This window comes from Rattus norvegicus, chromosome 10, assembly GCF_036323735.1.
Source record: "Rattus norvegicus strain BN/NHsdMcwi chromosome 10, GRCr8, whole genome shotgun sequence".
NCBI lineage: Eukaryota > Metazoa > Chordata > Mammalia > Rodentia > Muridae > Rattus > Rattus norvegicus.
The window spans coordinates 6,571,629-6,582,298 of NC_086028.1; the positions used below are offsets into that span (position 1 = coordinate 6,571,629).

At 45.2% G+C, this 10,670-nt stretch overlaps 1 long non-coding RNA gene across 1 annotated transcript; it reads right to left on the reverse strand.

Moving 5' to 3' along the window:
• Positions 1-8,882: 8,882 nt before the first annotated feature.
• Positions 8,883-9,740, reverse strand: LOC134480648 (uncharacterized). Its single transcript, XR_010055292.1, has 2 exons — positions 9,457-9,740; positions 8,883-9,191 (listed from the first exon to the last, which is right to left on the reverse strand). It is a non-coding gene; the product is annotated as an uncharacterized LOC134480648 (long non-coding RNA).
• Positions 9,741-10,670: the final 930 nt, after the last annotated feature.

The following is a 10,670-nucleotide window of genomic DNA, read 5'->3' on the forward strand; positions in this document are numbered from 1 at the left end:
CCGAATATTTTCATTGTAAACAAAGCATTCTGATTTCTTTGCCCTGTATCAGTCTCTCCACTTAACCCCATACTCTTCAAGGCGGAGGCTTATGTCTTGTCCACTTTTATTTACTTCTATGTCTGGGTCAGTTTGAAATATTTCTGGAAAATCAATAAATATTTGCAAGATGTGAGTGTGAGCTGTTGAATACAATAAATCTATCTTCTGGAAGATCATTTTCTTTGTTTCTTATTATTGGTTTTTGGGGGAGGTCAGGAGGAGTCTTTTTTTTATTTGTTGCTGCTGTTTTGAGATGGGGTCTCATGTAGTTCAGGCTGACCTCAAACTTGCTATGTAGCTAAAGATGACATTGAATTCTTTATCCTCCTGCCTCCACCTCTGGAGTTCTGGGACCCAAGGCATCCACTACTACACCTAGGTTTAATGGAGGCTGGGTATTGAATTTAGGACTTTGTGTGATCTAGGTAGACACTTTACCAACCAAACTGCCTCCTCAGGCCTTACCTTGGGTCGGTCTCTGCCCTCATTGTTTTTCTGTCTCCTTAGAGCCTACAGTAGCATGTGTCTTCAGTTGCACACAATTGGTGTTTGGACATAGGATAAATACTTCAAGGTGGAAGACTGAGGCTGGAATTTAAATTCAGCTAACTTGCTACTTTTGAGTCTTCATGTTGGCCCTTCCCTCTCTTTGACCTTTACCTTAGAGAAGTTGAGAAAGAGAAGGCAGCATGAAAGGCTTGCCGTATGCATTTAAGTAAGATGTCGGCTATTGGCATTTGTGGGATGGCCGCCCTACTCCCACTAAAATCATTGACCTTTCACATGCAGCACCCTATAGAACCCTCACCATAAGACACAAAGATATCGCTTCCCTAGACTACCCATGAAGGCATGGGGGAGAACATTTAAGCATCTACCCACAGAGAAAAGAAAAGACCACTCTGGAGTACAATTCATGTAGATCCCGAACCTGAGATCCCAGCACATCCTCCTCCATTTCTCACACACAACCTTCGAGAAGTGCCTGGCTCAGGCCAGGCCTGGGAAGCGCTTACTGAAGGATGCTGATGTTGAGGCAGTGCTTGGATAATGTGCAGTGGCACCACAGAGCTATTCTCAGTCTCTCTAGCAGCTCCCAAGCACCGCTGACAGCATCGCAAGATTATCTCCTGACGTCATCAACTATCAAATAAGCATCAGGGACTAATCAAGACAGAAATTGCCTAAGAATAGCTTTTATCTTCTTCACACCACTGGCTAATATCATCCGCATCTGTAGAACCTAATCAGAATACTTGCTGATTTGAAAGCAAATATAATAGCAATAAGAACACCACTTATTAGCATGCAGCTTAGAAAGTGGCTCATCCCCAATGGTGTGTTTTACACATGACAAGTTTTGAGATTGCTCGGATGAGGTAGATATTACTCGGGGGCAAGATATCTGAAATCAAGAGATCCTGCAGAGAGTTAACAGCAGCTCACCTTTGCTGTTTGGCGTCTGGGAGGAGATCAGGAAGGGATGTGGCAGGAATCAAGGAAACTGCAGAACTGGAGACCTGGGCTGGGAGAGCAGGAAGAGTCTGGGAGGGAAAACAGTCATGAAGTCTGCTACCATAAGCCACCATCTCAAGACATGATTAGAGGTTGGCACACACAATTGCTGATCTCCTTGGCAATCTTGGAACACTACAGAGCCTGCTTTTATGGACAGTGGAAGGAGGCTCAGGGAGATGGAGTGACTTGTCCAGACTCATCATCATAAAGATCATAGCCAGTGTGCAGAAACTTATAGTCTTCCATTCACAGTCCACAGTTGGTGTTTGCACCCGTGCATGCACATACATGCGAGAGATAATTCAATCTCACTTTCTCCCACATGGTTTTTATATTCTGACTACACTCCCTCTCAGCCTTACAATACAATCTGAAATCTCATGGCTCAAAATCTTATAATTCTAACCTAGACTTACTTCCCTGTGAGGTAGATTCACAGTGCTCATTTGCTTAGGTGATGTTACCACTTATCTACCAAGCTCTAATCTTAGACTTAACATCCAAACCCCCGAGGCTAACCCTGGATCTCATCCTCAGATCATTAACTCATCCTATAGTCTTCCTTCCTACAGAGTTTACCACTTTGCTGGCTTAAGATATGCTAACCAAGGGGCTGGGGATTTAGCTCAGTGGTTAGAGCGCTTACCTAGGAAGCGCAAGGCCCTGGGTTCGGTCCCCAGCTCCGAAAAAAAGAACCAAAAAAAAAAAAAAAAGATATGCTAACCACCTTGTTCTCCTGAACCCACAGATAGTGATCTCATGCTTATGTCTCTCGAACTCCTTCACTCATTTCTACCCACATTATTACAGAAGCATGGTAATTCTGCATTGATTTCTACCCTCCCATTTATTATTTACTTAGCCCTTCTAAGGGGAATCCAACCTTCCTTGGTGGCTTTTAAGACACTGTGATTTAACACAAACATTTCAGGATCACAACAAGTGAGATGTCTACCACACGATTGAAGGGTAAGTAACATATACCGTGTGGATACAGTGGTTAAACATGATTCATGTCCCATGTGGAACAGCATGAAAAGTGTTAGATGTCGTCATGTTGTCTACAACATCATGCAACTGAGCACTTAAGATTCACCTTTAGAATTTTTCACTTAATGTTTGTGGATAAACATTGGCCAGGAGTTGCTGAAACGTTAGAGAGTAGAACTGCAGTGGATTAGAAGGGAGTCTGCTGCATTGTCTAAACAAGCTGTCACCAGAAAGGGCCTGGAGCACAAGCTGTCATTGAGCATCTGTTTGGGGACAAACACCAAGTTGGGCCTGTGTCATTATGATGAAGGCATCCCACTCCATCTCATGACCTCAGTTTACCCTCTTCGTGGCATTTTCTCTTACATCAGATTATGCATGGGTTTTGTACAACTCACTCATAACCACGGCCAAAGAATTACTTGAAGAAGCTGGAAATTCCAGGTGTCTTCTCAAGCATGCTTGCTGTGCAGGGGTGAAACGTGAAGGTCACACATCCTTGCACACCATGTCCCCAGGCCTGTGTGGTCATCACTCAGGTCAAGCAGCCCCATGGAAGTGACACCTGCTGAAGAACCTGAGGGCAAAGTCAAGTCACTCTTACCTACAGTGGTACCACCGTACCCAAGGCACTGCTGAACAGCCAGTATAGAGCTTTGAAAGAGAGGGTGGAAATATACAATGTAACTACATGACTTCTCCAGGGTCAATATATACAATGTAACCACATGACCATGCACCAGATGCAAGTGAGCCTCAAATCCTGCAGTAACACTGTGCTGTATTCTGTGCCTCCCCATCCCTGTGCTTACTAAGTTCTATGGAAACAGCACACATTTCACTGTTTAGAGTGGGTGTGCCCTACAGATGCGTGGCACCAATATCGGTTTTTAACATGAGCTCTGGGCATCTGAACTCACATCCTCATATGTGACCAGCAAGCACATTATCAACTGAGCCATCTCCCCAGCCCCTATTCCTCCTGCTTTAGTGATGAGAACACTCACTCCTAGAGGGAGAAAGATATTTCTTAGGGACACAACCAGGAAACAACAACATCGGCCAGGAGTTCATCTCCCAGATTTCAGCCTCAATGTAACCTCCACAAGAGAAGTATTAATTCACACTTCTGAGACCCAGTTACAACAGTTCCCGTTCTGGCAGGCTTTTTCCTCACAACTTGCTTTGTCTCCCCACAGTATTTTCTGCTTGTGACATTTTTGCATAATACCATCTTCTCAAATTTGACCATAAACATAAAAAGAAGGACCTTCACTTACCAGTGTTAGAACCCCACCATCCCAAATAGTACCTGCACCTAACAGATGTATAATATATCTCTGGGATATAAACTGAGTCAAGACCCAGGCATTAAATGACATCATTTTATTTCCTGTAGTCTCCTCCACTCATGGCTTCACAGAGTGAAATCTTGCAGGAAGTACTTAGGGAAAAAGAACATGTCATGTTGCAGTGTGGGTCTATCCCACACCTTGCTAGATTCCTCTGCCTGAGACCTAACCTAGAATCCACACAGACGGAGACACACTCTGTCTACATTATATTCCTTTTGTATCAGACTATAAGAGAATAGGAACAAAACTTGATGCCAAACCCCTAGGCAGAAAACCATGACGACAGTAGCCTGGGCCTAATAAACATGTGATGATTTAGTAATTGAGTCTGATCGCTTCCATTTTCTAATGGCCACGTTTCAACCACATCGCTGGACATGACAATTGTCCCATAGACATTCCTGGCATCATTTCACATGGCCAAAGAATTACTTGAAGAAGCTGGAAATTCCAGGTGTCTTCCCAGGCATGCTTGCTGTGCAGGGGTGAAACGTGAAGGTCACACATCCTTGCACACCATGTCCCCAGGCTTGCGTGGTCACCACTCGGGTCAGGCAGCCCCATGGAAGTGACACCTGCTGAAGTACCTTCCAGCATGTACAGTGAATTTCTCTCTGTAGCCTGTAGTGCTTGAGACCAGGGCTGTATAGCCTCCAGATGGAGATGTATGGTCATAAATCTGATTGCTGGTGGCTTAAATGGGAAATGTCCACACAGGTTGCTGTGTGAAAGCTGGAATCCCCAACTGATAGTACAATTTTGGAAGGTAATGGGAACTGTAGGCAAGTGGAGCCTAGCTTGGAGGAAGTAGGCCTGTAGATGTGTAGGTAGGTCCTTAGAACTCTCCCCACCTCTCCCTCCCTCTCCTTCTCCCTCTCCCTCCCTCATGCCTTCTTTCTGGTCAGTCATTAAGTGGAAGCTTCTTCTCTGCCAACCTTCCCAATACCATGATACCCTGATATTCTCACCCTTTGTTCCCTGGACTTAACCCTCCAGAACCTGGAGCCAAGGTCAAACTCCGGGCTGGACTCTCCTGCGTCCTGTTGCAGCTTTGCAGAAGTGAATAGTACAAAGGTCGTTTGCTTTGCCTCACCCTGGTTGAGCCTCAGTTTGGACTCTGCCTCTTTCTAGCAGTGTGCTCTTAGAGAAGAAACTGCTTGACCTAAGTTCTGAAAGTCACCATTTTTAAAGTTATAAATAAATAAATAATGAATGAATGAATGTTTATTGTGGTTATTTGTGATATGATAAAAGTTACATGGATACTGTGGCTGAGTAAACCACTTTACATTGAGTAAGGGGCATTTTTTCCTCAGATTTTCATTCTATCTCAAGAAACTTCCTACTACCCCTCAGCCTCCCAGGATCTCTGTGACTCTGACTTGAGGAGCATCCTTGACAGTCAGGTAACTTGCTCATCTCCTGAGCTAATATATCATCAGAAAAGCCTGGGCTCTGCAAATGTAAGAATCACTGTGCAGCCCACTAACATTAGTCTTCTTTATTTTCCTCCTCAGAATTCCTATAGACAAGGCTCTCTATAGCCAACTGGAGGTTATCAAAAAACACAGTGTTTTCTTTTGTTAAGAATAATTTGTAACCTGGCCACTCAGCACCACGCGGCTGACATTTTTCTGTCCGACATAGTAGGGTGAAATTGGTATTCAGAGATGCAGACTTGGACTTTCCTTCCGTCTTACGTAATGCATTGGGGAAGCCTTTGTGAAGAAGAAGGGCCTAGGGTTGTTGGTGTAGTTCAGAGAGAAGCTGAGAGAAAGCGGCTCTGCGTAAAAAGAAGGAAAGAAACGTGCAGAGCTCCTGAGCAGGAGAAACAGATAAAAAGAACCAGAGTCACGGAGACCCTGGGAAGCCAAGGGCTAATGGAAAGTGTCTCGAGACAGAATGGAAAAAAAAAATGCATGCCTCTTACCCGACATAAAGTTCTTTACTCATCTACTGAATCCATGAAACTTTCATCACATTGGAAATATTTTACATCTGTGTGTCTGTCCTTCTCCCCCGTCCCTCCCTCCCTCCCTTCCACCCCCATTTCTCTGTGAGTGTGTATGTGTGTTATGTGTTATGAGTATGTGTGTGTGTGAGTATGTGTGTGAGTGTGTGTTGTGTTATGAGTGTGTGTGTGTGAGTGTGTGTGAGTGTTATGAGTGTGTGGTGTGAGTGTGTGTTGTGTTATGAGCATGTGTGTGTGTGAGTGTGTGTGTTGTGTTATGAGTGTGTGTGTGTGTGAGATGTGGTGTGTGTGAGTGTGTGTGTTGTGTTATGAGTGTGTGTGTGTGAGTATGTGTGTGAGTGTGTGTTGTGAGTGTGTGTGTGTGAGATGTGGTGTGTATGTGAGTGTGTGTGAGTGTTATGAGTGTGTGTTGTGTTATGAGTGTGTGTGTGTGATGTGGTGTGTTTGTGTGTGTGTGTGAGTGTGTATGTGTTATGAGTGTGTGGTGTGTTTGTGTGTGTGTAGTGTGAGTGTGAGTGTGTGTGTGGTGTGTTTGTGTGTGTGTGTGAGTGTGTGTGTGTTATGTGTTGAGAGAGGGAAAGAGAGAGAGAGAGAGAGAGAGAGAGAGAGAGAGAGAGAGAGGATGCTAGGCTATACTGCTAATGGAGGTAGCCACTCCTTAAGCGATGTTCTCTTCGACATTCAATGCTATGTCATGTTATTTATACATAAGGAGGAAAAGAATTTGGTTGGAATTGGTTGAGAAAGAGGGATGGGGCCATGATCAGGTGTCTGTTAGACAGGATGGCAGCTTTCAATGAGGAGAAACCATTCAGCTTAAATCTAATTAGTTCTTTATAGGCTCTTATTTCAAATGCCTATCCCCAGCAGATATTGATCTGGGAGGCTGTGGAGGTTTGAGAAGCTAGCATCCTGCTGCAGAGAGTAGGATGTTAAGGGCTGACCACTGAAATTAGACCTGTTACTGTCTTGTTCTTTGTTTCTTAGCCCGTGGTTATGGGGACAGCCTCTGCCACATGCTCTCACCACCACGATCTGCCACATGCTCTCACTACCACGATCTGACTTGCTCCACCTTGTCCTTCCCATCATGACAGAGAGAAGCCATGAACTGGAAATCTTCCCTTTTGAATTCTTCCTATCAGGTACAGTGGTCACTGAGACATAAGAGTAACCAGTACAGAAACGCAGCTTAAGCTTCATGTGGTGGTCTGAATACGCTTGGCCCATGGGAAGTGCTACTATGAGGAAGTGCGGCCTTGTTGGAGAGAGCGCTTCATTGTGTAGGCGGGCTCTGGGGGCTCCTAATGTTCAAGCTCCGCCCAGTGCAGGAAATTCAGTTTCTTCCTGGTTGTCTTCACAACAGGATGCAGAACTTTCGGTTTCTTTTCCAGCACAGCTATGGTGTCTAAGCACAGCAAGGAAAACCTGACTGAGATATGCCCACAGTTGGAGAGGCAGTGCTGGCTCAGTAATGCACTCCTATTCAGGAGTGGACAGATCTAAGCACTTAGTGTGATTAGAAGACAGAACATAGAGTGGCTGGTTGCTATAGAGTCCCAGAACTCAATGCAGGACATGACTCTGAGCAGGAAAAAACCACTGTGTAAGCTTTGGTCCTACTTCTGTAGATTGGGTTCAGTTCCCTTGTTAGCCACTGAAAGTGTTGTTCTCCTTCCTCTTTAGATAGAGGCCACTTTCTTGGTTCCTGTAGATCCCCCACTGGCAGCAGGCAGAAAGAGCTGCAGCTAGAACAACACACCCAGAAAATCGCCCCATCAACCTGCACTCACCTCCCCAGGAGCTGAGTGTCACCTGGAATTCCCTACCCAGGGAATGAGGCCATAGCTCAGACAGTACAGTCCCTGCCTAGCCATGGGCTCAAACGTCACATAAAGGGGCTGTAGAGGCATATGACTGAAAACCTCAGCACATGGTGGTAAACTCAGAAGGATTGGGACCTAAAAATATATGTGTACACACACACACACACACACACACACACACACACACACACACACACATATATATAAAATTGTCTGTGTGACTGTGTATATACCTATATGGGTATGTGCACGCATTTGTGTGCATATGTCTTATATATTCTTCTATGATACTTTCCTATATCCCAGTATCCTTCCTATATCATAGTCCAAAGTATTTTTCCAGACCGCAAGCCTTTTAATTCTCAGAACATTCCTAAGACTTAGACGTTGCTTGTGTCCATTTCCAGGTTAAGAATGTGAGTGTTGGAGAAGCCAGTCTTCCTAGCTAGCGGTGCCGAGCTGGGACTTAAACCAGGCAGGCTGGCTTCTGATGATGTGTGCTATGCTGGCACTTTCCTTGAGTGAGAAAGGCAGCTTTGAAAATGGAGTTGTAATGCGATCCAATGTTTATTTCTGAAGCCCATATATCATTTCTTTGTGTCTATATATACATGGGAATGAATGGAAAACAACAGGTCTGCATAGCTTGCTCAGCGGCCTTTTCACAGCAGTGATTCTGAGCAGAGGGGGCCGCGTCAGCTTTTACTTCCTCCTTTCTACATCTTAAAATTGCTGGTTTATTTTCCACATAAGAGTGTGTTATTTTTATAAACAGAAAAGAAGTAAACAAGGCAGCTTTCACTTTGGAGAAAGACTAAGCAAATCTGCTGCTAGCCTGAGGCTTGTCTAGAAGTGATCTCCAAAGCCAGGCATCTCTCTCTCTCTCTCCCTCTCCCTCTCCCTCTCCCTCTCCCTCTCCCTCTCCCTCTCCCTCTCCCTCTCCCTCTCCCTCTCCCTCTCTCTCTCTCTCTTTCTCTCTCTCTCTCTCTCTTTCTCTCTCTCTCACACACAGACAGACAGACAGACAGACACACACACACACACACACACACACACACACACACACATCCTGCTGGGGATCTCTGGGTTGTTGTTCCCCCTGGGGTCTCCAGAGATATACATTCTCTCCAAGCTTCTCCAGCTCTCAAATAGGTCTCATAGATAAATAACCATGCTTACTTTATGGCTAATTTAGAGCTTTAATTTGCCATATCTGACCTTTCTGGCAGATCAAATTAATTACCATCTGTCTTGGTGTTCTCAGGCTGCCATGGCAAAATATCACAGACTGGACCGATCTTGAAGAACAGAGTTATTTTCTCCGAGTGCTGGAGACTCACCAGTCTACAGTGAAAGTCTGCCAGGGACTGGTTGTATGGAAGGATCTTCTCCCGTGTTGTAGACGTTACCCTGTCCTCTTCTTTCATGGCTGTGTGTCTGCTGGAGCTAATGGGTGAGCATTCTTGTCTCTTTTAAGGACACTAATGACTGTGGGGTCAGAATCAAACACTTAGAACCTCATTTATCCCTAGGTGTGGCAAGTACCTTCCCCTAATGAATAAAGATTTCAGGGACCAATCACTGGGCGAGGAGTAGGCGGGACTTCCAGGTGGGAGGGGGGAATAGAGGAGGAGAAAGGGCTTTTTGGACCAGGTGAGCTTGGGGTACAAGATGTAAGAACTAAAAGCCCCCATAAGATGGCCGATCCGTTGGGATCCATGCCGGAGGATTTAATTTAGAATGGCTTACTTACTAGGATAGTAGTTGTTGCTCCCAGCGATCGTTTTACCAGTTGATTCTGAACTAAGACTGTGTGGTGTTTTCCTTTACTCGGTGACTCAACTGAGTTCCGGTCAGCCACAGAATTTAGATGCATGGGGCTGGCGTGGACGAGACCTGCCATGGGAACTTAGCTAGTCGGGTGGAAAGATTTCAGAGCTAAGGTCAGAAGGTCTGCTGAGATGAGAACACCCCTCTGGTGCCATATGCACCCCACCCCCCTTTCCCAGGGCACCTAGTTACTTACCTCCTCCCTTAGCTATGGTTTCCATGACTGTGACAAGACACCATGACCACAAGCAACTTGGAAAAGAAAGGGTGTGTTTTAACTTACTTTTCCACGTGACAGCCCATCACGCAGCACACAGCTGAGGCAGAGGCCATGAAGGATGCCTCTTAAAGGGTTTGCTCCTTGATGCTTCTTCAGCTCACTTCCTCGTAGCCCCCAGGACCCAAGGGTGATACCTCCTACAATGGGCTGAACACTACATCAATCACTAATTTCAAAAGCACCCTACAGGCTTGCCCACAGCTGCATCTGATGGAGGCCCTTTCTCACCTAAGGCTGCCTCCTCTTAGGTGACTCTAAGGTGGCATCAAGCTCATTCACAAATACAACCTCACAAGGGTCAGAGAATCAGTGTATGAGGTTGTTTCGATTCTTTTATTTTAAGATAGCTCGACTTCAACACGTATGTTTTCCTTTTGTTTTAATTCTCGTGTGTGCACATGTACGCATTTCTTTGTGTGTGGATATGCCAGCATGTTCATTGAGATGTGTGTTGAGCCCATCGACATTGTATCGGTCACGAGGAACATGGCCTCCATCTTTGTCTCTGCTCACTTCAGCTAGAAACTCTCGTCCCAGTTTCTGTAACTAAGGCCTAGAGCTCCTCTGTATGTTTTTGAGTGTGTTTAGAGGAATGGTTTTATAAAATGGTTTTTGACATTTTCTTCTTAGATGGAGGAAACAAATGCAGTGAAATTTGTGACTTGGTTTGGTTAGCTTTCATCCAGAGTGACAGGATGAGGCTGAAATACATAGGCTTGGGGACAGACAAAGTTCAGTCCAGGTCAGTCACTCACATGGCCTGTGTGTCAAGTGTGTGTTAACAAAGCGATAACCACAGGATCTCAAGTGCTGCAGAGTCTGGTTTGGCAGTGCTGGGCAATGAGTGGTCACCTGGG